This window comes from Bufo bufo, chromosome 2 (assembly GCF_905171765.1).
Source record: "Bufo bufo chromosome 2, aBufBuf1.1, whole genome shotgun sequence".
Classification (NCBI taxonomy): Eukaryota; Metazoa; Chordata; class Amphibia; order Anura; family Bufonidae; genus Bufo; species Bufo bufo.
This window is the reverse complement of record NC_053390.1, coordinates 746891709-746916476: the sequence shown is the minus strand read 5'-3', so window position 1 is coordinate 746916476 and position 24768 is coordinate 746891709.

Sequence of the window (24768 nt, the reverse complement as noted above, 5' to 3'; positions counted from 1 at the left end):
AGCAACTTTGAGAAGGTAGGTCCTGGGAAAGGAGGACACTGGCACCTTTCCTCCATACCTAGAAGTCATCTCAGCTCTGATCGTGTCTATAATAATAAACTGGGGAGTTTCTTTAATAATCTATCAAGTGTTTTATATGAACATAGGCTGGTGGAGGTGCTGTACATTGAGTATATGCATGTAGTGCAGTAAGTCTACTGTGTTATGTGCCACTTGTGCAGGGGTGGGAGACTAGGGGCTCACCGGGGGATTTACCTGTACCCATGTGGACCAGTCCGAGCCTGTATATGTATATATATATATATATATATATATATATATATTGTAAGAAAGTACAAGGAATAATTGTGGATGATAGGTATGTGTCACCGAGGTTCCTGGCCTCGGTGGAGTAAGAGACGTTTTTAATGTGTCAGCAGCAGTTGCTGTTTACGGCTACTTTCACACTTGCGTTTGGTGCGGATCCGTCATCTGCACAGACGGATCTGGTCAGCTAATACAACCGTCTGCATCCGTTCAGAATGGATCAGTTTGTTTTATCTTTAACATAGCCAAGATGGATACGTCTTGAACACCATTGAAAGTCAATGGAGGACAGATCCATTTTCTATTGTGCCAGATTGTGTCATAGAAAACGGATCCATCCCCATTGAATTACATTGTGTGTCAGAACGGATCCGTTTGGCTCAGTTTCATCACACGGACACCAAAGCGGAATGGAGACGGAACAGAGGCAGACTGAGGCAAACTGATGCATTCTGAGCGGATCCTTTTCCATTCAGAATGCATTAGGGCAAAACTGATCCATTTTGGACCACTTGTGAGAGCCCTGAACGGATCTCACAAACGGAAAGCCAAAACGCCAGTGTGAAAGTAGCCTAACACCTTGGTACTTAGCATGGCTGTAATAGCTGATCCGGGACGGCTCTTACTGGGAGTAGTCAAAGTGCTGGGTGGGTGACTACTTCCAACGTTCCAGGCCGGGTTTTGCCAGGCATGTAAACCAGCCAGCACTGACAGGTGGAGAGGATTACCTCCGTCTGACAGTGGAGCTCAGGAGGACTGTGTGCTGGGATCTGGGGCCTGTGCTGGGCTGGAGAACGGAGACCCGTTTGTCAGGGGAACAGGCTGCCTAAAGCCTGTATTTGAACTTTCTGAGGCAGAACTGCCACCAAGGTGACTTTTGTTTTATTAACTTGCCATTGTGTGTGAAGTTACACCAACACTGCAAAAGTGATGTTTTGTTTTTGGCATCATGTGTGAATAACACTGAAGTTTGAATTACGAACTTGTATTTTGCCTCTGTACTGCACCCGCTTACCCTAAGTACCAGAGCGAATCCCCAATACATATATACAGTTGCAAGAAAAAGTATGTGAACCCTTTGGAATGATATGGATTTCTGCACAAATTGGTCATAAAATTTTATCTGATCTTCATCTAAGTCACAACAATAGACAATCACAGTCTGCATAAACTAATAACAAATAATTAAACCCTTCAGGACACAGCCTAATTTCACCTTAAGGACCAGGCCATTTTTGCAAATCTGACCAGTGTCACTTTAAGTGCTGATAACTTTAAAACGCTTTGACTTATACAGGCCATTCTGAGATTGTTTTTTCATCACATATTGTACTTCATGACACTGGTAAAATGAAGTAAAAAAAAAATCATTTTTATTTATAAAAAATATACCAAATTTACAAAAAATCTGTAAAAAATTGCAAATTTCCAAGTTTCAATTTCTCTACCTCTATAATACATAGTAATACCTCCAAAAATAGTTATTACTTTACATTCCCCATATGTCTACTACATGTTTGGATCGTTTTGGGAATGATATTTTATTTTTTGGGGATGTTTGGGGCTTAGAAGTTTAGAAGCAAATCTTGAAATATTTCCGAAATTTTCAAAAACCCAATTTTTAGGGACCAGTTCAGGTCTGAAGTCACTTTGCGAGGCTTACATAATAGAAACCACCCAAAAATGACCCCATTCTAGAAACTACACCACTCAAGGTATTCAAAACTGATTTTATAAACTTTGTTAACCCTTTAGGTGTTCCACAAGAATTAATGGAATATACTATAGAGATACAATTTCAAAATTTCCCTTTTTTGGCAGATTTTCCATTTTAATATTTTTTTTCCAGTTACAAAGCAAGGGTTAACAGCCAAACCAAACTCAATATTTATGGCCCTGATTCTGTAGTTTACAGAAACACCCCATATGTGGTTGTAAACCGCTGTACGGGCACACAGCAGGGCGCAGAAGGAAAGGAATGCCATACGGTTTTTGGAAGGCAGGTTTTGCTGGACTGTTTTTTGTGACACCATGTCCCATTTAAAGCCCCCCTGATGCACCCCTAGAGTAGAAACTCCATAAAAGTGACCCCATCTAAGAAACTACACCCATTAAGGTATTCAAAACCGATTTTACAAACGTCTTTAACCCTTTAGGTGTTCCACAAGAGTTATTGGCAAATGAAGATGAAATTTCAGAATTTCAATTTTTTGGCAAATTTTTCAATTTAATCCATTTTTCAAAGTAACAAAGCAAGGGTTACCAGCCAAACAAAACTCAATATTTATGGCCCTGATTCTGTAGTTTACAGAAAAACCCCATATGTTGTAGTAAACTGCTGTACGGGCACACAGCAGGGCACAGAAAGAAAGGAATGCCATACGGTTTTTGGAAGGCAGGTTTTGCTGGACTGTTTTTTTTTTGACACCATGTCCCATTTAACCACTTAAGGACCACAGGTTTATACCCCCCTAAAGACCAGGCCCTTTTTTACAAATCGGCACAACACAACTTTAGCGGTTTATTGCTCGGTCATGCAACTTACCACCCAAATGAATTTTACCTCCTTTTCTTCTTACTAATAGAGCTTTCATTTGGTGGTATTTCATTGCTGCTGACATTTTTACTTTTTTTGTTATTAATCGAAATTTAAAAATTTTTTTGCAAAAAAATGACATTTTTCACTTTCAGTTGTAAAATTTTGCAAAAAAAACGACATCCATATATAAATTTTGCTCTAAATTTATTGTTCTACATGTCTTTGATAAAAAAAAATGTTTGGGTAAAAAAAAAATGGTTTGGGTAAAAGTTATAGCGTTTACAAACTATGGTACAAAAATGTGAATTTCCGCTTTTTGAAGCAGCTCTGACTTTCTGAGCACCTGTGTCATGGTCTTACCTTCTTGCTGTTCTCCTTCGTTTGACATGTGCTGGCGGCCATCTTGGTTTCTGGGTCTCTTGTAGCCTTCCACCCTGCGGCTCCTCCTTCCCACTGGGAGGAGCTGGATGCCTAGCTCATATATATAGGAGGTCTGTGGCTTCAGTTCCTTGCTTGGTCCTCCTGTGTTCACATGCTTCTAAGACTGCTGCTGCTTCTGGTTCCTGATCCTGGCTTCGTCTGACTACCCTGCTGGTTCCTGATCCTGGCTTCGTCTGACTACCCTGCTGGTTCCTGATCCTGGCTTCGTCTGACTACCCTTCTGGTTCCTGATCTCTGGCCTCTCAAAGACTCTGCTTCGGTTTCACCATTCGTTTGGACTTTTGCTTTACAGCTTTATTTTCAATAAAGCCTTCTTATTTTCACTTATCTCTTGTTGTACGTCTGGTTCATGGTTCCGTGACATTAGGACCAAGCCATGAGTTCTGACGGTACAGGGCCATCCTCGCTACCCATGCTGGTTGCCAGACTTGATCAGCAGGATCACCTGTTGGGTCGGTTCGCTGTGGCGTTGCAAACCCTGCTTGAACGCACGGCTCATTTCGCTCCCGTTGCCGATGGGTCGGTTGTCGCTCCTACTGCCGCTCCGGTTGTTGCGCCAGAGTCTACCCCGACACCTGTTGTTGCGCCTGCGGTGTTTCGGGGTATGACCGGTTCTGCCCCTCTTCCACAGCGCTTTGGGGGAGAGCCAACTCAGTGCCGAGGTTTCCTTAACCAGGTGGGCATTTATTTCGAGTTGCTGCCACATGCCTTTCCTACTGAGAGATCAAAGGTGGGCTTCTTGATCTCGCTGCTCTCGGACAAGGCCTTGGCCTGGGCCAGCCCTTTATGGGAGAACAACAATCCGGTGGTTGCCGAGTTTTCCGGTTTTGTTGCTTCTCTTCGGAAGGTATTCGATGTGCCGGCTCGTGCTGCCTCTGCTGCGAAGCTCCTTATGTCCATCAGACAGGGTTCACGATCCGTAGCTGAATACGCTATTGAGTTTCGTACCCTGGCAGCAGAGGTGGGCTGGAATAATGAGGCTCTGGTCGCTGCTTTCTCTCATGGTCTCTCGGATGCCTTGAAGGATGAGGTTGCAGCTAAGGACCTACCAGTAGAGCTCGAGTCTCTTATTTCTTTCCTGATTTTGATTGACACCAGACTCAGGGAGAGACCTTCCTTTAAGGAGAGCCTGCGGAGGTCTTCTAACAGATTGGCGCCTACGTTTGCTGTCCCACCCGTGCCTCCCTCTCCTCCCACGCCTTCTGGGGATGACTTGTCTGGGGGTGAACCCATGCAGCTGGGGTTTGCTCGCCTGTCCGAGGGGGAGAGGGTACTCCGGAGACGCGAGGGTCGATGCATGTACTGTGGTCTCGGTGGGCATTTTCGGTTGGCATGTCCGAACCGTCCGGGAAACGCTCGTACCTGAGATCCTGTCGGGGGCAGATCTTGGGTGGAGTCTCCTCGTCCCCGGTTTCCCGTGTTGACAAACCACTGATCACTGTTGTCCTCTCCTGGGTCGGGGGCTCGGTGACGACCCAGGCGTTGGTGGACTCTGGTGCTGGTGGTTTGTTCATTGATAGTGTGTTCGCTGCCGCCAATTCCATTCCTCTGCAGGCTCGAGGTTCCCCACTGGCTCTTGAGGCGATAGACGGCAGACCCCTTCTGTCGTCACACGTGACTCATGAGACCCTTCCAGTGGGGATAGCCATTGGTGCCGTTCACAGAGAGTCGGTCTGTCTCCAGGTTATTTCGTCTCCACACTACTCGGTGGTCTTGGGGTACCCCTGGCTCCAGAAGCATAATCCGACTTTCGATTGGAGATCGGCCGAGATCCTCTCGTGGTCACCGCAGTGTGGGGCTAGTTGCATCCATGGGTCTGTCAAGTTGCTGTGTACTTCCTCGGACTCTCTGTTGCCTCCTGAATACGAGGAGTACCGGGATGTATTCGATAAGGTGCGCGCGGTGGCCCTACCTCCGCACCGCCCATATGATTGTGCCATAGAGTTACAACCTGGTGCCGTTCCTCCTCGTGGCAAAGTCTATCCACTGTCGGTAGCGGAGAATGAGGCCATGGAGGAGTACGTGAGGGAGGCGCTTTCACGCGGACACATTCGCAAATCCTCGTCCCCGGCAGGGGCTGGACTTTTCTTTGTGAAAAAGAAGGGCGGTGAGTTGAGGCCTTGCATCGATTACAGGGGTCTCAATCGCATCACGATCAAGAACGCTTACCCGATACCCTTGATTTCCGAGCTGTTCGATCGCCTTAAAGGGGCCACGGTCTTTACCAAACTCGACCTGAGGGCGGCATATAACCTGGTAAGGATCAAGGCGGGCGATGAGTGGAAGACCGCGTTTAACACCAGGACCGGTCATTATGAATCCTTGGTTATGCCCTTTGGGTTGTGCAATGCGCCCGCAGTCTTTCAGGAATTCATCAACGATGTTTTCCGTGACCTGTTGCAGCAGTGTGTGGTGGTCTATTTGGATGACATCTTGGTATATTCTGAATCCATGGAGGCCCACATTCTGGATGTCAGACGAGTGTTGCAACGGTTACGAGAGAACAAGCTGTTCGGTAAGCTTGAGAAATGCGAATTTCACCGATCCCAGGTAACCTTCTTAGGTTACATCATTTCCGCTGAGGGGTTCTCCATGGATCCTGAGAAGGTTTCGGCTGTCTTACAGTGGCCCCAGCCCAGTGGTCTTCGTTCCCTGCAGCGCTTTTTGGGCTTCGCCAATTATTATCGGAAGTTCATCAGGGACTTTTCCATGCTGGCCAAGCCTCTCACGGATCTGACCAGGAAGGGCAGTAATTCCCAGGTCTGGCCGCTCGAGGCCATCCGAGCTTTTGAGGCCCTAAAGTCCGCTTTTGTGTCGGCTCCGATTCTGTCGCATCCCAACCCTGGGTTGCCCTTTGTCCTCGAGGTGGACGCGTCTGAGACGGGAGTAGGCGCCCTTCTGTCTCAGCGTAGAACACCAGAGGGTCCTCTGCTTCCTTGTGGGTTTTACTCCCGGAAACTGTCTTCCGCGGAGTGCAACTATCAGATTGGTGACAGGGAGTTATTGGCCATCGTGCAGGCCCTTAAAGAATGGAGGCACTTGCTCGAGGGTTCGGTGGTTCCGGTTCTCATCCTGACGGACCATAAGAATCTGACCTACCTTTCTGAGGCCAAGAGATTGACACCACGTCAGGCCAGATGGGCTCTGTTCTTGTCACGTTTTAATTACGTGGTCTCCTACCTACCCGGTTCCAAGAACATCAGGGCGGATGCCCTATCACGGCAGTACTCCGAGCTGTCCAGGGAGGAGTCGATTCCGACTTCGGTCATACCTCCGAATCAGATCCTGGCCGCCATTCGCACCAGCCTGACCTCTCCCCTGGGTGAGCAGATTTTGGCGGCTCAATCTGGTGCTCCCTCTGGGAGACCCAACGGCAGATGTTTTGTGCCTGAGGAGTTGCGCACTCGGTTGTTGCGAACCTACCATAACTCCAAGACCGCGGGGCATCCTGGAAAGAATCAGCTGTCCTGGGCTGTTTCACGTCTGTTCTGGTGGCCTTCCCTACGTTCCGACATCGCCGCATATGTAGCGGCATGCTCCGTTTGTGCCCAGAGTAAGTCCCCTCGGCACCTTCCGTTGGGCCTTCTGCAACCCATAGCCACCGGGGAGCGCCCATGGTCACACCTGGGGATGGATTTCATTGTGGACCTCCCTGCATCCCGAGGCCATACGGTCATTCTCATGATTGTGGATCGGTTTTCCAAAATGTGCAACTGTGTTCCTCTCAAGAAGTTACCCTCTGCACAAGAGTTGGCCACGATTTTTGCCAGGGAGGTCTTCCGGTTGCACGGTTTGCCCAAGGAGATTGTGTCGGATCGGGGGAGTCAGTTTGTGTCCAGGTTCTGGCGCGCCTTTTGCTCCCAGTTGGGGATTCATCTCTCCTTCTCCTCGGCCTACCACCCTCAGTCCAATGGGGCCGCAGAACGATCCAATCAGGCCTTGGAGCAATTCCTTCGTTGCTATGTCTCCGATCACCAAGACAATTGGGTTGACCTTCTGCCTTGGGCTGAGTTTGCCAGGAACACGGCGGTGAACTCTTCCTCTGGGACGTCTCCCTTCATGGCCAATTATGGGTTCCAACCTGCCGTGTTACCGGAGGTATTCTCTCCCCAGGATATTCCGGCTGTGGAGGATCACCTTTCCGTCCTACGTGCTTCTTGGGTACAGATCCAGAAGTCCCTTGAGGCCTCTGCGCAGCGCCAGAGACTCCAGGCTGATCGCAGACGAGCGCCTGCTCCTTCCTACCAGGTCGGAGACCGTGTATGGTTGTCCACCCGCAACCTCAACCTTCGAGTGCCCACTCCCAAGCTGGCGCCTCGCTTTGTTGGTCCCATGCTGGGTGAGAGAAATATCTTGGCAAAGACAACTTTGTATTAAAAAAAGGTAAAAGTTGTCTTTTTCCAAGATATTTCTCTCACCCAGCATGGGAATATGTAAAATGACACCCCGAAACACATTCCCCAACTTCTCCTGAATACGGAGATACCACATGTGTGACACTTTTTTGCAGCCTAGGTGGGCAAAGGGGCCCATATTCCAAAGAGCACCTTTCGGATTTCACTGGTAATTTTTTACAGAATTTGATTTCAAACTCCTTACCACACATTTGGGCCCCTAGAATGCCAGGGCAGTATAACTACCCCACAAGTGACCCCATTTTGGAAAGAAGACACCCCAAGGTATTCGCTGATGGGCATAGTGAGTTCATGGAAGTTTTATTTTTTGTCACAAGTTAGTGGAATATGAGACTTTGTAAGAAAAAAAAAAAAAAATCATCATTTTCCACTAACTTGTGACAAAAAATAAAAACTTCCATGAACTCACTATGCCCATCAGCGAATACCTTGGGATGTCTTCTTTCCAAAATGGGGTCACTTGTGGGGTAGTTATACTGCCCTGGCATTCTAGGGGCCCAAATGTGTGGTAAGGAGTTTGAAATCAAATTCTGTAAAAAATGGCCAGTGAAATCCGAAAGGTGCTCTTTGGAATATGGGCCCCTTTGCCCACCTAGGCTGCAAAAAAGTGTCACACATCTGGTATCGCCGTACTCAGGAGAAGTTGGGGAATGTGTTTTAGGGTGTCATTTTACATATACCCATGCTGGGTGAGAGAAATATCTTGGTCAAATGCCAACTTTGTATAAAAAAATGGGAAAAGTTGTCTTTTGCCAAGATATTTCTCTCACCCAGCATAGGTATATGTAAAATGACACCCCAAAACACATTCCCCAACTTCTCCTGAATACGGAGATACCACATGTGTGACACTTTTTTGCAGCCTAGGTGGGCAAAGGGGCCCATATTCCAAAGAGCACCTTTCGGATTTCACTGGTCATTTTTTACAGAATTTGATTTCAAACTCCTTACCACACATTTGGGCCCCTAGAATGCCAGGGCAGTATAACTACCCCACAAGTGACCCCATTTTGGAAAGAAGACATCCCAAGGTATTTCGTGATGGGCATAGTGAGTTCATGGAAGTTTTTATTTTTGTCACAAGTTAGTGGAATATGAGACTTTGTAAGAAAAAAAAAATCATCATTTTCCACTAACTTGTGACCAAAAATATAATATTCTAGGAACTCGCCATGCCCCTCATGGAATACCTTGGGGTGTCTGCTTTCCAAAATGGGGTCACTTGTGGGGTAGTTTTACTGCCCTGGCATTTTTTTCAGGGGCCCTAATGTGTGGTAAGTAGGTAAATGACCTGTGAAATCCGAAAGGTGCTCTTTGGAATATAGGCCCCTTTGCCCACCTAGGCTGCAAAAAAGTGTCACACATGTGGTATCGCCGTATTCAGGAGAAGTTGGGGAATGTGTTTTGGGGTGTCATTTTACATATACCCATGCTGGGTGAGAGAAATATCTTGGCAAAAGACAACTTTTCCCATTTTTTTATACAAAGTTGACATTTGACCAAGATATTTATCTCACCCAGCATGGGTATATGTAAAATGACACCCCAAAACACATTCCCCAACTTCTCCTGAGTACGGCGATACCAGATGTGTGACACTTTTTTTGCAGCCTAGATGCGCAAAGGTGCCCAAATTCCTTTTAGGAGGGCATTTTTAGACATTTGGATACCAGACTTCTTCTCATGCTTTGGGGCCCCTAGAATGCCAGGGCAGTATAAATACCCCACATGTGACCCCATTTTGGAAAGAAGACACCCCAAGGTATTCAATGAGGTGCATGGCGAGTTCATAGAATTTTTTTTTTTTTGGCACAAGTTAGCGGAAATTGATATTTTTTATTTTTTTCTCACAAAGTCTCCCTTTCCGCTAACTTGCGACAAAAATTTCAATCTTTCATGGACTCAATATGCCCCTCACGGAATACCTGGGGGTGTCTTCTTTCCGAAATGGGGTCACATGTGGGGTATTTATACTGCCCTGGCATTCTACGGGCCATAAAGCGTGAGAAGAAGTCTGGAATATAAATGTCTAAAAAATTTTACCCATTTGGATTCCGTGAGGGGTATGGTGAGTTCATGTGAGATTTAATTTTTTGACACAAGTTAGTGCAATATGAGACTTTGTAAGAAAAAAATAATAATTTCCGCTAACTTGGGCCAAAAAAATGTCTGAATGGAGCCTTACAGAGGGGTGATCAATGACAGGGGGGTGATCAATGACAGGGGGGTGATCAATGACAGGGGGGGTGATCAATGACAGGGGGGGTGATCAATGACAGGGGGGGGTGATCAATGACAGGGGGGGTGATCAATGACAGGGGGGTGATCAGGGAGTCTATATGGGGTGATCACCCCCCTGTCATTGATCACCCCCCTATAAGGCTCCATTCAGATGTCCGTATGTGTTTTGCGAATCCGATCCATGTATCCGTGGATCCGTAAAAATCATACGGACATCTGAATGCAGCCTGACAGGGGGGGGTGATCAATGACAGGGGCGGTGATCAATGACAGTGGGGTGATCAGGGAGTCTATATGGGGTGATCACCCCCCCTGGAAGGCTCCAGGGAGACGCCTGTATGTGTTTTGCGGATCCGATCCATCTATCAGTGGATCCGTAAAAATCATGCGGACGTCTGAATGGAGCTTTACAGGGGTGTGATCAATGACAGGGGGGTGATGAGGGAGTCTATATGGGGTGATCACCACAGTCATTGATCACGCCCCTGTAAGGCTCCATTCAGACGTCCGTATGCGTTTTGCGGATCCGATCCATCTATCAGTGGATCTGTAAAAATCATGCGGACGTCTGAATGGAGCTTTACAGGGGGGTGATCAATGACAGGGGGGTAATCAATGACAGGGGGGTTATCAGGGAGTCTATATGGGGTGAACACCACAGTCATTGATCACGCCCCTGTAAGGCTCCATTCAGACGTCCGTGTGCGTTTTGCGGATCCGATCCATCTATCAGTGGATCCGTAAAAATCATGCGGACGTCTGAATGGAGCTTTACAGGGGTGTGATCAATGACAGGGGGGTGATGAGGGAGTCTATATGGGGTGATCACCACAGTCATTGATCACGCCCCTGTAAGGCTCCATTCAGACGTCCGTGTGCGTTTTGCGGATCCGATCCATCTATCAGTGGATCCGTAAAAATCATGCGGACATCTGAATGGAGCTTTACAGGGGTGTGATCAATGACAGGGGGGTAATCAATGACAGGGGGGTGATCAGGGAGTCTATATGGGGTGATCACCACAGTCATTGATCACGCCCCTGTAAGGCTCCATTCAGACGTCCGTGTGCGTTTTGCGGATCCGATCCATCTATCAGTGGATCCGTAAAAATCATGCGGACGTCTGAATGGAGCTTTACAGGGGTGTGATCAATGACAGGGGGGTGATGAGGGAGTCTATATGGGGTGATCAACACAGTCATTGATCACGCCCCTGTAAGGCTCCATTCAGACGTCCGTGTGCGTTTTGCGGATCCGATCCATCTATCAGTGGATCCGTAAAAATCATGCGGACGTCTGAATGGAGCTTTACAGGGGTGTGATCAATGACAGGGGGTAATCAATGACAGGGGGGTGATCAGGGAGTCTATATGGGGTGATCAGGGGTGATCAGGGGTGATCAGGGGCTAATAAGGGGTTAATAAGTGACGGAGGGGCTGTAGTGTAGTGTAGTGGTGCTTGGTGCTACTTTACTGAGCTACCTGTGTCCTCTGGTGGTCGATCCAAACAAAGGGGACCACCAGAGGACCAGGTAGCAGGTATATTAGACGCTGTAATCATAACAGCGTCTAATATACCTGTTAGGGGTTAAAAAAAATCACATCTCCAGCCTGCCAGCGAACGATCGCCGCTGGCAGGCTGGAGATCAACTCTCTTACCTTCCGTTCCTGTGAGCACGCGCGCCTGTGTGCGCGCGTTCACAGGAAATCTAGGCTCACGCGAGATGACGCCAATCGGCGTTAGTGTGACTTGGGAGCGCCGCAGAGATGACGCCTTTCGGCGTTAGTGTGACAGTAAGTGGTTAAAGCCCCCCTGATGCAACCCTAGAGTAGAAACTCCAAAAAAGTGACCCCATTTTAGAAACTACGGGATAGGATGGCAGTATTGTTGGTACTAGTTTAGGGTACATATGATTTTTGCTTGCTCTATATTACACTTTTTGTGAGGCAAGATAACAAGAAATAACTGTTTTGGCACCGTTTTTATTTTTTGGTTTTTACAACATTCATCTGACAGGTTAGATCATGTGATATTTTTATAGATCAAGTTGTCACGGACGCTGCGATACCTAATATTTATACTTTTTTTTTATTCATGTTTTACACAATGATTTCATTTTTGAAGCCAAAAAAATCATGTTTTAGTGTTTCCATAGTCTGAGAGCCATAATTTTTTCAGTTTTTGGGCGATTACCTTGGGTAGGGTATGATTTTTGCGGGATGAGATGACGGTTTTATTGGCACTATTTTGGGGTGTGTGTGACTTTTTGATCGCTTGCTATTACACTTTTTAAGGTGACAAAAATTTTTTATTTAGTACAGTTTTTATTTTTTACGGTGTTCATCTGAGGGGTTAGGTCATGTGATATTTTTATAGAGCCAGTCAATACGCACGCGGTGATACCTAATATGTATACTTTTTTTATTTATGTTGTTTTACACAATAACAGCTTTTTTAAAACAAAAAAAATGATATTTTAGTGTCTGTTTTTAGGCGATTGTCTCAGGTATGGGCTCATTTTTTGCGGAATGAGGTGACGGTTATATTGGTACTATTTTGGTGGGCAAACGCCTTTTTGATCTCTTGCTGTTGTACTTTTTGTGATGTAAGGTGACAAAAAAATGGTTTATTTAGCACAGTTTTTATTTTTTATTCTTTACGGTGTTCATCTGAGGGGTTAGGTCATGTGATATGTTTATAGAGCCGGTCGATACGGACGCGGCCATACCTAATATGTATACTTTTTTTCCCCCCCAATGTTTTACAATTTTTTTTTTACTTTATTTGGGGAAAATGACGTGTTTGTTTATTTTTACTTGAAACTTTTTATTTTTTTGGGGGAAAACTTTATTTTTTCACTTTATTTTTTGTCCCACTTTGGGACTTGAACTTTTGGGGGTCTAATCCTTTACAATGCATTCCAATACTTCTGTATTGGAATGCATTGGCTGTATGAGTAATACTGTGTGTATTACTCATACAGCTTCTGGCCTGTGAGATCCAGGGGGCTGGATCTCACAGGCTCGTCACCGGAAGGCAGCACGATGCCTTCCTTAGGCATCGCGCTGCCTTCCATACCATCGGGTCCCCCCTACAGCCGCATGGGGACCCGATGGCACGCCCGATCGCCGCCGCAAACTGCAGGTAAAGCCACAAACCGCAGGTCTGAGTTGACCTGCGGTTTGCGGCGATTGCCGACATGGGGGGTCACGGGACCCCCCGTGCATTTAGCCGAGGTGCCTGCTCGTACCCGTATGCCCTGTGTCCTTAAGTACCAGGACATCAGGACGTACCGGTACGCCCTGTGTCCTGAAGAGGTTAAATGTTACCATGTTTTTATTGAACACACCATGTAAACATTCACAGTGCAGGTGGAAAAAGTATGTGAACCCTTGGATTTAATAACTAGTTGAAATTATTTTGGCAGCAATAACTTCAACCAAACGTTTTCTTCAGTCGCAGATCAGACGTGCACAACGGTCAGGAGTAATTCTTGACCATTCCTCTTTACAGAACTGTTTCAGTTCAGCAATATTCTTGGGATGTCTGGTGTGAATCGCTTTCTTGAGGTCGTGCCACAGCATCTCAATCAGGTTGAGGTCAGGATTCTGACTGGTCCACTCCAGAAGGCGTATTTTCTTCTGTTTAAGCAATTCTGTTGTTAATTTACTTCTATGCTTTGGGTCGTTGTCCTGTTGCAACACCCATCTTCTGTTGAGCTTCAGCTGGTGGACAGATGGCCTTAAGTTCTCCTGCAAAATGTCTTGATAAACTTGGGAATTCATTTTACCTTCGATGACAGCAATCCGTCCAGGCCCTGACGCAGCAAAGCACCCCCAAACCATGATGCCCCCACCACTATACTTCACAGTTGGCATGTGGTTTTGATGTTGGTGTACTGTGCCTCTTTTTCTCCACACAGAGTGTTGTGTGTTTCGTCCAAACAACTCAACTTTGGTTTCAGCTGTCCACAGAATATTTTGCCAGTACTGCTGTGGAACATCCAGGTGCTCTTGTGCAAACTGTAAACGTGCAACAATGTTTTTTTTGGACAGAAGTGGCTTCCTCTATGGTATCCTCCCATGAAATCCATTCTTGTTTAGTGTTTTACGTATCGTAGATTCGCTAAAAGGGATGTTAGCATATGCCAGAGACTTTTGTTAGTCTTTAGCTGACACTCTATGATTCTTCTTCACCTCATTGAGAAGTCTGCCCTGTGCTCTTGCAGTCATCTTTACAGGATGGCCACTCCTAAGGAGAGTAGCAGCAGTGCTGAACTTTCTCCATTTATGGACAATTTGTCTTACCGTGGCCTGATGAACAGCAAGGCTTTTGGAGATACTTTTATAACCCTTTTCAGCTTTATGCAAGTCAAAAATTCTTAATCGTAGGTCTTCTGAGAGCTCTTTTGTGCGAGGCCACATCAGGCAATGCTTCTTGTGAAAAGCAAACCCAGAACTGGTGTGTGTTTTTTATAGGGCAGGGCAGCTGTAACCAACACCTCCAATCTCATCTCATTGATTGGACTCCAGTTGGCTGACACCTCACTCCAATTAGCTCTTGGAGATGTCATTAGTTTAGGGGTTCACATTTTTTTTCCACCTGCACTGTGAATGTTTACATGGTGTTTTCAATAAAAACATGGTAACATTTAATTCTTTGTGTGTTATTAGTTTAAGCAGACTGTGATTGTCTATTGTTGTGACTTAGATGAAGATCAGATCACATTTTATGACTAATTTGTGCAGAAATCCATATCATTCCAAAGGGTTCACATACTTTTTCTTGCAACTGTATATATATATACCCACACACATGGTATATACAGTGAAAATGTATTTTCTCCCTTACAGACTTCTTTTGTATTTGCACATTCGTTGCACTTAAGGCCCCTTTCACACGGGCGAGTTTTCCGCGCAGGTGCTATGCGTGAGGTGAACGCATTGCACCCGCACTGAATCCTGACCCATTCATTTCTATGGGGCTGTGCAGATGACCAGTGATTTTCCCGCATCACTTGTATGTTGCGTGAAAATCGCAGCATGCTCTATATTGTGCGTTTTTCACGCAACACAGGCACCATGGAAGTGAATGGGGCTGCGTGAAAATCGCAAGCATCCGCAAGCAAGTGGGGATGCGGTGCGATTTTCAAGCATGGTTCCTAGGATGAAAGTCTATTCACTGTATTATTTTCCCTTATACCATGGTTATAAGGGAAAATAAAAAAATTCTTTAATACATAATGCTTAGTAGAAGGTCAATTGAGGGTTAAAAAAATTTAAAAAAAATTAACTCACCTCCTCAAATTGATCGCGTAGCTGCCGGTCTCCTGTTCGTTCTTCAGGACCTGTGGTGACATCACTGTGCTCATCACATGATCCATCAAATTTATTTTTTAACCCTCAATTGACCTTCTACTAAGCATTCAGTATTAAAAAATGCTATTATTTTCCCTTATAACCATGTTATAAGGGAAAAAAAAATTTTGGACAGAATACTGAACCCAAACCCGAACTTCTGTGAAGAAGTCTGGGTTCGGGTCTGGGTACCAAACATGCCGATTTTTCTCATGCGCGTGCAAAACGCATTAAAATGCTTTGCACTCGTGGGGAAAAATAGCGCATGTTCCCGCAACGCACCAGCATCTTTTCCCGCAATGCCCGTGTGAACCCAGCCTAAATGTTTCAGATTATCAAACAAATATCAGACAAAGATAAGTAAATACAAAAATGCAGTTTTATCATTTATTATGGAAAAAAAGCTATCTAAACCAACCTTGTCCTATGAAAAAAGTAATTGCCCCCTAAACCTATTAACTGGTTGTTCCACCCTTGGCGGGAAAAAGTGCAATCAAGTGTTTGCGATAACTGGCAATTAGGGATGAACGAATCGACTTCGGATGAAGGAGCTCCCTATAGTATTAGAATGTATTGGCTCCGATGAGCAAAGTTTTTGCATTGCGAAGTCTCGCGAGACTTTGCACAATAACTTCATAATTAAATTTGTACTCTAAAAAAACATTTTCCAAGACTTCGCGAAGCAATAGCTTCGGCTCATCGGAGCCAATACATTCTAATTCTGTACGTAGCTCCTGCTCTGTAGAGTATTAGAACGTAGTTTTATGTGAATTGACTTTGGATGTTTCATCCGAAGTCGATTCGCTCATCCCTACTGGCAATGAGTCTTTCACATGTCTGTGGAGGAATTTTGGCCCACTCTTCTTTGGAGAATTGTTTTAATACAGCCACATTAGAGTGTTTACGAGCATGAATGGCCTGTTTAAGATTAAGATCATGCTGCAGCATCTCAATCGGATTTGTCTGGACTTTGACTAGTCCACTCCAAAACCTTCATTTTGTTTTACATTTTCCTTCAGGATTTTCTGGTACAGGACAGAATTCACGAAAAGCAAAGCAGCCCCAGACCATCACACTACCACCACCATGTTTGACTGTCGTTATTTTCTGAAATGCTGCATAAATTTTACGCCAGATATAATGGTATTAGAGATGAACAAATTTATTGAACATTAGATTCGGCTGCTTTGCAGAATTATACAAAAAAATGGGTGCAATGACAGGGATCTGCGATAGTGCCGCCCCCATCATTGTACCCCTCAGATGCCGCATTCATACATAATCACAGCATCTGAGTGTAAAATTAACAATAATTCAAACTTACCGCCTCTATTTGCTCGCGATGGGCCGCCTGCCGCCATCTTGCTTGAAGATCTCGGCCAAAATCTAGTGCGGCATGAGATTACTTAATCACGCCGGCCGGTGTCATGATGTAATCTCACGCCGCACGGGATTTAAGCAGAGATCTTCAAGCAAGATGGAGGCTGACGGCCGGTCGCAAGCAAGTGGATGCGGTAAGTTTGATTTTTTTTTTTTTTATACTACAGGGTGGGCCATTTATATGGATACACCTTAATAAAATGGGAATGGTTGGTGATATTAACTTCCTGTTTGTGGCACATTAGTATATGTGAGGGGGGAAACTTTTCAAGATGGGTGGTGACCATGGCGGCCATTTCCCGTAGTTTCAGGCGCTGCACATCTCGTATCTTCACAGCATAGACGATTGCCTTCAGATGATACTAGATGTGCAGCACCTGAAACTACGGATACTGGAAGCCTGTGCTAGCATTTCTCCTGCGGTGTTTCTATCAGTGTGTCAAGAGTGGGAGAAAAGGGTTGCATTGACAATCCAACACAATGGGCAGCACATTGAACACATTTTGTAAGTGGTCAGAAACTTGTAAATAACTCATGAAAGAATAAAGTTACGTTAAAACCAAGCACACCATTGTTTTTCTTGTGAAATTCCCAATAAGTTTGATGTGTCAAATGACCCTCTTCCTATTGAAAAAACAAAAGTTGGATTCAAAATGGCTGACTTCAAAATGGCCGCCATGGTCACCACCCATCTTGAAAAGTTTCCCCCCTCACATATACTAATGTGCCACAAACAGGAAGTTAATATCACCAACCATTCCCATTTTATTAAGGTGTATCCATATAAATGGCCCACCCTGTATTTCAGGTTAAATTGTGTCGCTGACACAAAGCACGAGGGATCAAATTAATCCTGAAATTCAGATTGAATTTCACTTCGTGGGATTCGATTCGCTCATCTCTAAATGGGACACACATCTTCCAAAAAGTTCCACTTTTGTTTTGTCAGTCCACAGAATATTTTCCTAAAAGGGTGAGGATTATCAAGATGTTTTTTGGCAAATGTGAGACGGGCCATTGTATTCTTATTGGTCAGCAGTGATTTTCGCCTTGGACCTCTCCTATGGATACCATTTTTGCCCAGTTTCTTTCTTATTGTTGAATCATGAACACTCACCTTAAGGGCCCATTCATATGACTGTGTATTTGAGTCTGCATCTGTTCTGCACACCGTGTGTTTTCTGCATCAGTATTTCCATTCTGTGGCCCTACCAAAAAGGCATTTCTATTATAGGGTTGGCTGTTCCATTCCAAAAAATCTGGAACGCACAAGGCCAGTATCCGTGTTTTGAGGACCACAAAAATACATATGGTCGGGTGAATTAGCCCTAACTGAGGCAAGTGAAGCCTACAGTGTCTTAGATGTTGTTCTGGGTTCCTTTTTTTAAGTCCTGGGTGAGTTGTGAATGCACTCTTGGAGTAATTTTGGTAGCCAGGCCACTCCTGGAAAGGTTCCCAAAAACCTACAAAATAGCTATGTTAATTTCTCCAGCAATTCCTCCTCATAATTTCCGGAAGTGCTACACTGCACATATACTATTGAGAAAAGCATCGGCAATTACTAGAGATGAGCGAATCGAAGCTGACGAAGTGGAATTCGATACGAATTTCAGGAAAACTTTGATTCGCAACGAATGCGAATTCCCTCGCGCTTCGTGGTAACGCATCACAATTTTCCTAAAATGGCGGCTACACGTGTAAGGACTGAGAACATGGTGCAAGGAACTCTGGGAAGGAGGAATCACCCAGATTGACATGCCTGCATGCAGCCAATTAGCAGCCAGCCAGCCCTGTGATGTCACAGCCTTATAAATACGGCAGCCATTTTAGATTCTGCCATTTTTCAGCGTTCAGAGTGCAGAGACAGATGTGTGAAGGCGCTAGGGACAGCTATTGTAAAAACCTCTATGTTTAAAAAAAAACTGAAAAAAGGATTTATAAGTGCAGGGAAAAGATAGGGAGGAATCATTTCACAGCATCTTAGTGCAGGGAGAGACGTCAGAAGTCGCTAGGGACATTTATAGGAAAGTGATTTACAAGTGCAGGGAACGATTATTTGGGGATCTAAAGTTATTTCTGGTGAAAGCGTATAGGGGAGTATTTCAGTACTGAAAGAAATATATATACGCACTTCACTCTTTCATTTTTTTCTGGTCAAAATGTACAGTGGCCTAAATCAGTCCAACAAGAAATATATATTCTCAGTTCACTGCTGCAGGTATTTCTGGTGAAAGCGTATAGGGGCGTATTTCAGTATTGCAAGAAATATATATATGCACTTCACTCTTAAATTTTTTTCTGGTCAAAGAGTCCAGTGGCCTAATTCAGTCCAACAAGAAATATATATTCTCAGTTCACTGCTGCAGGTATTTCTGGTGAAAGTGTTTAGGGGCGTATTTCAGTATGCAAGAATTATATATACGCACTTCACTCTTTAATTTTTTTTCTGGTCAAAGCATATGGGGTAGTATTTAAGTACAATACGAAAAATATATATTCTCAGTGAATTTCAGCAGTAAATTGTGGTGAAAGCCTTTGGTGGCCCATTTTTAGTAGAAAAAGAAAAAGATATTTGTCGTTTTTAGGGGTGTTATAATTTAAATTTGATTTGTTTAGTTCAGCTACAAGTATGTCAGGCAGAGAAGTGCCAGGCCATGCATAAAGGAGTGGCAGAGGCCTGAATGTTTCTGACGCAAGCAGAGGTCGAAGCAAAGTAAGGGGTTGTGGCAGAAGTAGTTGCAGCGAGAGGCCTAAACTCCCGGTGTCATCTAGCAGTCGTGTCTTGACAAGCAACCCTGCGGTTCTTGATTGGTTAACTCATCATCCACATCATGCCAAGTCATATCAGACACCCCCAGTCGGTGGGTTCATCAGACACAACCCTTAGTTGGCATGGCCAAGGAGCAGGCTCTCTTCCCTCATCTATCCTCAACCTGCCTCTGGTCTTTTCTGTTCCATCACCGCAAGAAGTACTACATGCAGTGGGCTCAGCTTCACGCCATGATGAGCTAGTAGAGGACAGTCAGCAGCTACTGCCCAGCCAAGATGTGCAGGAGACTTCCGCCACTTCCTCCGCTAGGCGTGCGAATAGTGATGAGGAGAGTGGCATAGGAGCTTGTGTTGCGAGTGGTCAGGCTCCTTACCCAGAGGCCATTGAGGAGGACATCAGTGATGTGCAGATACTACTCGATGATGATGAAGCCGATTGCACTTGGGAGCCGGGTGAAAAAGGGGCTTCGTCATCATCAGGAGAAGAGGGTGGCAGCTTGCCCGTCAGGCAGTGGCTGAGCCAGCAAGTCGCTAGCATGGCCGAGAGTCAGCAGGGTGGCAGCAGTGGGAGGTCGGGAGCCAAACGTGCCCGAGGTAGACCTCCTGCTTTGCAGAAGCCTACCTGCCCGGGAAGTAGCGTTGCAGGGGTTCACTGAGTCAGCAGCGGTAGCAATTAGTCAGTGCTGACTGTTGGGGGGAAAATCACCTACTCGGCGGTGTGTCCGTTTTTTTTCCCAGAGAGCCAGAGGAGGTGAATGTGGCCATATGTCAAATCTGTGGGCAGAAGGTGAAGTGTGGCCAGGGTGCCAATGTTGGCACTGTGGCCCTGTGTCAACATATGCAGCGTTGCCATACAGTGGCCTGGGAGAACCGTGGCTGCGATGTGATGGTCCAGCCTATCGCAGACTTGTATCAGCAAGTGGCACGCACCAGGTTTCAGGCAGTCACGGCTCCACCATCTCAGCCGAAGGGAGCTGTCTGTCATTCCCATCTTATGCTGGTCCAGATGCTCCTGCTCCTCCTACTCCTCTTCAGTCATTCCATCAGCAATTGACCACCAAAGCGATTGCCAAGAGACAGCAGTATGCGTGCATGCATCCAACGGCGCAGAAGCTACACGTGCTTCTGTTCAAGTTGCTGGTGCTGCAGTCCCTCCCTTTCCAAGTGGTGTACTCTGCACCTTTAAGAGAACTGATGGCTTGTGCCTAGCTGAGGTGGAGAGTAGAGTTGAGCGAACACCTGGATGTTCGGGTTCGACGAGTTCGGCCGAACTTTTGAAAAATGTTTGGGTTCGGGATCCGAACTCGACCCGAACTTCATCCCGAACCCGAACCCCATAGAAGTCAATGGGGACCCGAACTTTTGGGCACTAAAAAGGCTGTAAAACACACCCGGAAAGGGCTAGAGGGCTGCAAAAGGCAGCAAAATGTAGTTAAATCCCCTGCAAACAAATGTAGATAGGGAAATGATGAGTTAACATAAAATAAATAAAAATTAAACAATATTAATTGGAGTGAGGTCCCATAGCACAGAATCAGGCTTCAAGTCACCCACCAATGGAGAAGGTCACTTACTATTATTTTGACCACAGCACCCAGACAAAGGAGAGAGGTCCCACAGCAGAGAACCAGGCATCATATCACCCACCACAGGAGTAGGCCACCATTTAGTTACTTTGACCCCTACACCCAGACGGAGGAGAGAGGTTACACAGCAGAGAATCAGGCATTTAGATCACCCACCACAGGAGTAGGCCACCATTGAATCAGACCCCGGCAACCATGTCAGATGGCACAAGCATAAGCTTTATATCAATCAGCACAGGAGAAGGCGACTTTGACAGACTTTGACCCCTACACCCGGACGGAGGAGAGAGGTTTCAAAGCAGAGAATCAGGCATTTAGATCACCCACCACAGGAGTAGGCCCCAATTTAATGGGACCCCGGCAACCATGTCAGATGGCACAACCATCAGCTTCATATCAATCAGCACAGGAGAAGGCGACTTTGAAAGACTTTGACCCCTACACCCAGACGGAGGAGAGAGGTTTCACAGCAGAGAATCAGGCATTTAGATCACCCACCACAGGAGTAGGCCCCCATTGAATCAGACCCTGGCAACCATGTCAGATGGCACAACCATCAGCTTTATATCAATCAGCACAGGAGAAGGCGACTTTGAAAGACTTTGACCCCTACACCCAGATGGAGGAGAGAGGTTTCACAGCAGAGAATCAGGCATCATATCAACCACCACAGGAGAAGCCACCATTTAGTTACTTTGACCCCTGCACCCAGGAAGAGGAGAGAGGCACCACAGCACATATTCTGGCATCATATCAGCCACCACAGGAGAAGCCACCATTGAGTTACTTTGACCCCCGCACCCAGGAAGAGGAGAGAGGCACCACAGCACATATTCTGGCATCATATCAGCCACCACAGGAGAAGCCACCATTGAGTTACTTTGACCCCCGCACCCAGGAAGAGGAGAGAGGCACCACAGCACATATTCTGGCATCATATCAGCCACCACAGGAGAAGCCACCATTGAGTTACTTTGACCCCTGCACCCAGGAAGAGGAGAGAGGCCCCACAGCACATATTCTGGCATCATATCAGCCACCACAGGAGAAGCCACCATTTAGTTACTTTGACCCCTTCACCCAAACAGAGGAGAGAGGTTCCACATCAGAGAATCAGGCATCATATCAACCACCACAGGAGTAGGCCACAATTTAATGGGACCCCGGCAACCATGTCAGATGGCACAACCATCAGCTTCATATCAATCAGCACAGGAGAAGGCGACTTTGAAAGACTTTGACCCCTACACCCAGACGGAGGAGAGAGGTTTCACAGCAGAGAATCAGGCATTTAGATCACCCACCACAGGAGTAGGCCCCCATTGAATCAGACCCTGGCAACCATGTCAGATGGCACAACCATCAGCTTTATATCAATCAGCACAGGAGAAGCCACCATTGAGTTACTTTGACCCCTGCACCCAGGAAGAGGAGAGAGGCACCACAGCACATATTCTGGCATCATATCAGCCACCACAGGAGAAGCCACCATTGAGTTACTTTGACCCCCGCACCCAGGAAGAGGAGAGAGGCACCACAGCACATATTCTGGCATCATATCAGCCACCACAGGAGAAGCCACCATTGAGTTACTTTGACCCCTGCACCCAGGAAGAGGAGAGAGGCCCCACAGCACATATTCTGGCATCATACTAACCACCACAGGAGAAGCCACCATTGAGTTACTTTGACCCCTGCACCCAGGAAGAGGAGAGAGGCCCCACAGCACATATTCTGGCATCATATCAGCCACCACAGGAGAAGCCACCATTGAGTTACTTTGACCCCCGCACCCAGGAAGAGGAGAGAGGCACCACAGCACATATTCTGGCATCATATCAGCCACCACAGGAGAAGCCACCATTCAGTTACTTTGACCCCTGCACCCAGGAAGAGGAGAGAGGCCCCACAGCACATATTCTGGCATCATACTAACCACCACAGGAGAAGCCACCATTGAGTTACTTTGACCCCTGCACCCAGGAAGAGGAGAGAGGCCCCACAGCACATATTCTGGCATCATATCAGCCACCACAGGAGAAGCCACCATTGAGTTACTTTGACCCCCGCACCCAGGAAGAGGAGAGAGGCACCACAGCACATATTCAGGCATCATATCACACACCACAGGAGAAGGCCTCTTTCAGTGATTTAGGCCTTTGGACCCAGACAGAGGAGAGAGGCACCACAGCACATATTCTGGCATCATATCGGCCACCACAGGAGAAGCCACCATTGAGTTACTTTGACCCCTGCACCCAGGAAGAGGAGAGAGGCCCCACAGCACATATTCTGGCATCATATCAGCCACCACAGGAGAAGCCACCATTGAGTTACTTTGACCCCTGCACCCAGGAAGAGGAGAGAGGCCCCACAGCACATATTCTGGCATCATATCAGCCACCACAGGAGAAGCCACCATTTAGTTACTTTGACCCCTGCACCCAGGAAGAGGAGAGAGGCACCACAGCACATATTCTGGCATCATATCAGCCACCACAGGAGAAGCCACCATTTAGTTACTTTGACCCCTTCACCCAAACAGAGGAGAGAGGTTCCACATCAGAGAATCAGGCATCATATCAACCACCACAGGAGTAGGCCACAATTTAGTTTATTTGACCCCTGCACCCAGGAAGAGGAGAGAGGCCCCACAGCACATATTCTGGCATCATATCACACACCACAGGAGAAGGCCTCTTTCAGTGATTTAGGCCTTTGGACCCAGACAGAGGAGAGAGGTCAGAGATTAGCTTCATATCCCCCAGCACAGCAGAAGACCGCTTTATTTGACTTAGGCCTCAGCACCCAGACAGAAGACAGAGGTAGCATGGCAGAGGTTATGGCTTCATGTCACCCGTTAGTTTAACCGGCCACTTTCATCTGGTTAGGCCCCGGCGCCCAGACAGAGAAGAGTTTCATTCAACTGTGGGTTTCATAAAATTTGTATCAAATAAAGAAGTGGCCCGTAGCACAACAAGACATGTTTTAGGCAGTTAATAAGGACTACTCTGCACAAGGGAGGGACAGGTCCTGTGGGATCCATGCCTGGTTCATCTTTATGAAGGTCAGCTTGTCCACGTTGGCTGTGGACAGGCGGCTGCGCTTGTCAGTAATGACGCCCCCTGCCGTGCTGAATACGCGTTCAGATAAAACGCTGGCCGCCGGGCAGGAAAGCACCTCCAAGGCATAACATGCTAACTCTGGCCACGTGGACAATTTCGAAACCCAGTAGTTGAATGGGGCCGAACCATCCGTCAGGATGTGGAGGGGTGTGCAGACATACTGTTCAACCATGTTAGTGAAATGCTGCCTCCTGCTAACACGTTCCGTATCAGGTGTCGGTGCAGATAGCTGTGGCGTGGAGACAAAACTTTTCCACATTTCTGCCATGCTAACCCTGCCCTCAGATGAGCTGGCCGTGACACAGCTGCGTTGGCGACCTCTTGCCACTCCTCTGCCTTCACCTTCCACCTGTTCCCCTGTGACATGTGGGAATGCTCTCAAGAGCGCCTCTATCAGCGTGCGCTTGTACTCGCGCATCTTACGGTCGCGCTCCAGTTCAGGAATTAAAGTGGGCACATTGTCTTTATACCGGGGATCCAGCAGGGTGGCCACCCAGTAGTCTGCACACGTTAAAACGTGGGCAACTCTGCTGTCGTTGCGCAGGCATTGGAGCATATATTCGCTCATGTGGGCCAGGCTACACATGGGTAAGGACAAGCTGTCCTCTG